The sequence below is a fragment of the Coregonus clupeaformis genome, chromosome 25, assembly GCF_020615455.1.
Source record: "Coregonus clupeaformis isolate EN_2021a chromosome 25, ASM2061545v1, whole genome shotgun sequence".
NCBI lineage: Eukaryota > Metazoa > Chordata > Actinopteri > Salmoniformes > Salmonidae > Coregonus > Coregonus clupeaformis.
The window spans coordinates 1,623,005-1,630,095 of record NC_059216.1 but is presented as its reverse complement, the minus strand read 5'-3'; the positions used below and the strand labels follow the sequence as shown (position 1 = coordinate 1,630,095).

At 47.2% G+C, this 7,091-nt stretch overlaps 1 long non-coding RNA gene across 1 annotated transcript; it reads left to right on the top strand.

Moving 5' to 3' along the window:
• Window positions 1-2,179: 2,179 nt before the first annotated feature.
• LOC121568358 lies at window positions 2,180-7,091 on the top strand. Its single transcript, XR_006001236.1, has 3 exons — window positions 2,180-2,284; window positions 6,629-6,746; window positions 6,910-7,091. It is a non-coding gene; the product is annotated as an uncharacterized LOC121568358 (long non-coding RNA).

Genomic DNA, 7,091 nt, shown 5'->3' with positions numbered 1-7,091 from the left:
CATCACGTCACATTACGTCACATTACATCACGTCACATTACATTACATCACGTCACATTACATTACATCACGTCACATTACATTACATCACGTCACATTACATCACGTCACATTACATCACGTCACATTACATTACATCACGTCACATTACATCACGTCACATTACATCACGTCACATTACATCACATTACATTACATCACGTCACATTACATTACATCACGTCACATTACGTCACATTACATCACGTCACATTACATTACATCACGTCACATTACATTACATCACGTCACATTACATTACATCACGTCACATTACATCACGTCACATTACATTACATCACGTCACATTACGTCACATTACATCACGTCACATTACATTACATCACGTCACATTACATTACATCACGTCACATTACATTACATCACGTCACATTACATTACATCACGTCACATTACATTACATCACGTCACATTACATTACATCACGTCACATTACATTACATCACGTCACATTACATTACATCACATTACATTACATCACGTCACATTACATTACATCACGTCACATTACGTCACATTACATCACGTCACATTACATTACATCACGTCACATTACATTACATCACGTCACATTACATTACATCACGTCACATTACATCACGTCACATTACATTACATCACGTCACATTACGTCACATTACATCACGTCACATTACATTACATCACGTCACATTACATTACATCACGTCACATTACATTACATCACGTCACATTACATTACATCACGTCACATTACATTACATCACGTCACATTACATTACATCACGTCACATTACATTACATCACGTCACATTACATCACATCACATTACATTACATCACGTCACATTACATTACATCACGTCACATTACATTACATCACGTCACATTACATTACATCACGTCACATTACATCACGTCACATTACATCACGTCACATTACATTACATCACGTCACATTACATCACGTCACATTACATCACGTCACATTACATCACATTACATTACATCACGTCACATTACATTACATCACGTCACATTACGTCACATTACATCACGTCACATTACATTACATCACGTCACATTACATTACATCACGTCACATTACATTACATCACGTCACATTACATCACGTCACATTACATTACATCACGTCACATTACGTCACATTACATCACGTCACATTACATTACATCACGTCACATTACATTACATCACGTCACATTACATTACATCACGTCACATTACATTACATCACGTCACATTACATTACATCACGTCACATTACATTACATCACGTCACATTACATTACATCACGTCACATTACATCACATCACATTACATTACATCACGTCACATTACATCACATCACGTCACATTACATTACATCACATCACATTACATTACATCACGTCACATTACATCACATCACGTCACATTACATTACATCACATCACATTACATTACATCACGTCACATTACATCACATCACTCATTCAGACACTTATTCACACACCATACACATACCATTCCTGTGTATGTGTGTGTGTGTGTAGCTGCGTGTGAAGTGTGTGTATGCGGCGCGTGTGGAAGGGTTGCAGCATGCTGTGGTGCAGTTGCAGACGGCGTGTGGAAGGGTTGCAGCATGCTGTGGTGCAGTTGCAGACGGCGTTGGAAGGGTTGCAGCATGCTGTGGTGCAGTTGCAGACGGCGTGTGAGAAGGGTTGCAGCATGCTGTGGTGCAGTTGCAGACGGCGTGTGAGAAGGGTTGCAGCATGCTTTGATGCAGTTGCAGACGGCGTGTGAGAAGGGTTGCAGCATGCTGTGGTGCAGTTGCAGACGGCGTGTGAGAAGGGTTGCAGCATGCTGTGGTGCAGTTGCAGACGGCATGTGAGAAGAGAGAGCAGCTGGAGAGACGCCTGCGCACACGGCTGGAGAGAGAGCTACACACTGCACACGCAACAGGTACCACACAACGCTGTCATAGCGGGTGTCATAACAATGTCTGTATTGGCTAAAACTGCGTTTTAATTTCTCCATCTGTCGCTTCCTTCATCCTCTGCTTCTCTCTCCTCCCCTCAGAGTGTGTGTGGGACCTCTGGGCCAGGTGTGTGTGGGGGTGTAGGGGAGGGCAGTGCCCCTGCTCTGAGGGAGCTGGCTCTAGAGGCTGGGAACAGAAGTACCTGCAGGAGAACGCCATGAGACACTTTAACATGGAGACTGCTGCTACAGCCAACCCACACAGGTACACACACACACTCTCATACACATAGGTAGAGAAGGGTAGAGATGGCGCTGCAGTGGATAGCAGCTGTTTTACAGGGGCTTGACCTGTTTTTACACTGATCTTAATCTGACTGAAAACAGCTTCTGGAGATCACTAACCTCGTTTTGGATTAATATTTCTACTTCAACGAGTCGGCAGCTCTGGATGGTCTGCTTACTCCAGACCAGGCCCTGATCCCTGGGACTCATTACTCCAGACCAGGCCCTGATCCCCAGGACTCATTACTCCGGACCAGGCCCTGATCCTCGGGACTCATTACTCCGGACCAGACCCTGATCCTCGGGACTCGAAAGAGGAAGCGACGGCGCAAAAGAGGCACATGAGACGGTATCCTGAAGAGACTACGTTGGCGAGCAAATAAACCTCCTCTACCCTCCGTTCTGTTGGCAAACATACAGTCACTAGAGAACAAACTGGACAAGCTCCGTTCGAGACTATCCTGTCAACGGGATCTGAAGAACTGTTATGTTCTATGTTTCTCTGATCGTGGCTGAACAAGGACATGGATAATATACACTGCTCAAAAAAAATAAAGGGAACACTAAAATAACACATCCTAGATCTGAATGAATGAAATAATCTTATTAAATACTTTTTTCTTTACATAGTTGAATGTGCTGACAACAAAATCACACAAAAATTATCAATGGAAATCAAATGTATCAACCCATGGAGGTCTGGATTTGGAGTCACCCTCAACATTAAAGTGGAAAACCACACTACAGGCTGATCCAACTTTGATGTAATGTCCTTAAAACAAGTCAAAATGAGGCTCAGTAGTGTGTGTGGCCTCCACGTGCCTGTATGACCTCCCTACAACGCCAGGGCATGCTCCTGATGAGGTGGCGGATGGTCTCCTGAGGGATCTCCTCCCAGACCTGGACTAAAGCATCCGCCAACTCCTGGACAGTCTGTGGTGCAACGTGGCGGTGGTGGATGGAGCGAGACATGATGTCCCAGATGTGCTCAATTGGATTCAGGTCTGGGGAACGGGCGGGCCAGTCCATAGCATCAATGCCTTCCTCTTGCAGGAACTGCTGACACACTCCAGCCACATGAGGTCTAGCATTGTCTTGCATTAGGAGGAACCCAGGGCCAACCGCACCAGCATATGGTCTCACAAGGGGTCTGAGGATCTCATCTCGGTACCTAATGGCAGTCAGGCTACCTCTGGCGAGCACATGGAGGGCTGTGCGGCCCCCAAAGAAATGCCACCCCACACCATGACTGACCCACTGCCAAACCGGTCATGCTGGAGGATGTTGCAGGCAGCAGAACGTTCTCCACGACGTCTCCAGACTCTGTCACGTCTGTCACGTGCTCAGTGTGAACCTGCTTTCATCTGTGAAGAGCACAGGGCGCCAGTGGCGAATTTGCCAATCTTGGTGTTCTCTGGCAAATGCCAAACGTCCTGCACGGTGTTGGGCTGTAAGCACAACCCCCACCTGTGTACGTCGGGCCCTCATACCACCCTCATGGAGTCTGTTTCTGACCGTTTGAGCAGACACATGCACATTTGTGGCCTGCTGGAGGTCATTTTGCAGGGCTCTGGCAGTGCTCCTCCTGCTCCTCCTTGCACAAAGGCGGAGGTAGCAGTCCTGCTGCTGGGTTGTTGCCCTCCTACGGCCTCCTCCACGTCTCCTGATGTACTGGCCTGTCTCCTGGTAGCGCCTCCATGCTCTGGACACTACGCTGACAGACACAGCAAACCTTCTTGCCACAGCTCGCATTGATGTGCCATCTTGGATGAGCTGCACTACCTGAGCCACTTGTGTGGGTTGTAGACTCCGTCTCATGCTACCACTAGAGTGAAAGCACCGCCAGCATTCAAAAGTGACCAAAACATCAGCCAGGAAGCATAGGAACTGAGAAGTGGTCTGTGGTCACCACCTGCAAAACCAGTCCTTTATTGGGGGTGTCTTGCTAATTGCCTATAATTTCCACCTGTTGTCTATTCCATTTGCACAACAGCATGTGAAATTGATTGTCAATCAGTGTTGCTTCCTAAGTGGACAGTTTGATTTCACAGAACTGTGATTGACTTGGAGTTACATTGTGTTGTTTAAGTGTTCCCTTTATTTTTTTGAGCAGTGTACATCTCGCTGGTTTTTCCATGCATTGCCAAGAACGGTCGGCAGCCTCAGGTAAGATGGGTGGGAGGGGTGTGTCTCTTTGTTAAAAACAGCTTGTGTGTCACATTTTTGCTCACCTGAGTTAGAATACCTCATGATAAGCTGTAGACCTTACTATTTACCAAGGGAGTTTTCATCTATATTTTTTGTAGCTGTCTATTTACAACCACAAACTGATGCTGGCACTAAGACTGCACTCAACGGGCTGTATAGGGCCATAAGCAAATAAGAAAATGCTCACCCAATGGCGGCGCTTCTCGTGGCCGGGGATTTTAATGCAGGGAAATTGAAATCCGTTTTAAACTCATTTTTACCAGCATGTCACCTGTGCAACTAGAGGCGGCAAAATTCTAGATCACCTTTACTCCACACACAGAAACGCATATAAGGCTCTCCCTTGCCCTCCCTTTGGCAAATTTGACCATAACACTATCCTCCTGATTCCTGCTTACAAGAAAAACAGGAAGTGGTCAGATGAAGCGGATGCTAAGCTACAGGACTGTTTCTCTAGCACAGACTGGAATATGTTCCGGGATTCAACCGATAACATTGAGGAGTTTACCACATCAGTCACCGGCTTCATTAATAACTGCATCGACGACGTCGTCCCCACAGTGACCCTACGTACACATCCCAAACAGAAGCCATGGATAACAGGCGACATCCACACTGAGCTAAAGGCTAGAGCTACCGCTTTCAAGGAGTGGGACGCTAATCCTGACGCTTATAAGAAATCCCGCTACGACCACCGACGAGCCATCAAACAAGCAAAAGCATCAATACAGGACTTAGATCGAGTCCTACTACACCGGCTCTGACACTCGTCGGATGTGGCAGGGCTTGCAAACTATCACGGATTACAAAGGGAAATCCAGTCACGATCTGCCCAGTGACGCGACTCGAGCCTACCAGACGAGCTAAATTAATTCTACCAGCTGTTCCGGATGACTGTGTGATCTCGCTCTCCGTAGCTGATGTGAGTAAGACCTTTTAAACAGGTTAACATTCACAAAGCCACGGGACAAATTACCAGGATGCGTACTCGGAGCATGCGCTGACCAGCTGGCAAATGTCTTCACTGACATTTTCAACATCTCCCTGACCCAGTCTGTAATACCTACATGTTTCAAGCAGACCACCATAGCCCCTGTGCCCAAGAATGCCAAGGTAACCTGTCTAAAGACTACCGCACCGTAGCACTCACATCTGTAGCTATAAAATACTTTGAAAGGCTGGTCTTGGTTTTGGCTCGATCAACACCATCATCCCAGATACCCTGGACCCACTCCAATTATCATACCACCCCAACAGATCCACAGATGACGCAATCTCTATTGCACTCCACACAGCCCTCTCCCACCTGGACAAGAGGAACTTGCTGTTCATCGACTACAGCTCAGCGTTCAACACCATAGTACCCTCAAAGCTCATCACTAAGCTAAGGACCCTGGGACTAAACACCTCCCTCTGCAACTTGATCCTGGACTTCCTGATGGGCCGCCCCCAGGTGGTAAGGGTAGGTAACAACACATCCGCCATGCTGACCCTCAACACAGGGGCTCCTCAGGGGTGCGTGCTTAGTCCCCTCCTGTACTGCGTGGCCAAGCACAACTCCAACACCATCATTAAGTTTGCTGACGACACGACGGTGGTAGGCCTGATCACCAACCACGATGAGACAGCCTATAGGTAGGAGGTCAGTGACCTGGAAGTGTGGTGCCAGGACAACAACCTCTCCCTCAACGTCAGCAATACAAAGGAGCTGAACGTGGACTACAGGAAACGGAGGGCCGAGTACACCCCCCATCCACATCGACGGTAGTGTAGTAGGCTGTAGTGGAGCGGGTTGAGAGGTGTTCACATCACAAAAAATGTACGTGGTCCACACACACCAACACAGTTGTGAAGAAGATTTGTCATGGTTCCCTCAGATCCTCAAAAAGTTCTACAGCTGCACCATTGAGAGCATCTTGACTGGCTGCATCACCGCTATCGACCACAACGCGCTACAGAGTCTCTATTTCTCCATGCATTGTTGGGAAGGGCCCCCAAGTAAGCGTTTCACTGTTAGTCTACACCTGTTGATTACCAACTGTGACAAATAACATTTGATTTGATGTACACACGCTCATCCAACTGAACATTTGAATATTCCTTTGTGTGTTGGTAGGGACACCCTGGTGGTACACTCTCACAGTGGTAGCTACAGTGAGATGATGGGCTGTACACTGTGGCAGGGGGAACAGTGTACAGCAGGCTACCAGACGCTGCAATAACATGGAGCACAGGTACACACACACACACACACACAATCAAAGTGACTGAACTTGTCTAAAAGGTGTCCTAATTGTTGATTTATTCAACCAGGAAAAGACCCTTGAGGATAGGGATGTGTATTGGTTCAGAAAATAGGATCAAGGTTCTGTTTTCTGTGTGTGTGTGTGTGTACAGGATAAGGGAGGGATGCGATGATAAAGGTTTTACAGCAGCGGAACTCTCGCCGTGACCTCAGCGCCCTCTGCCCTGCCCGCTCCACCCCCTCCATCTCCTTAGCAACAGGACTGCACCCACGACAAGCTTCTCAGACAGACGAGAGGAAAGAGAGAAACTTCCTCCCATCCCTCCCCCTCATC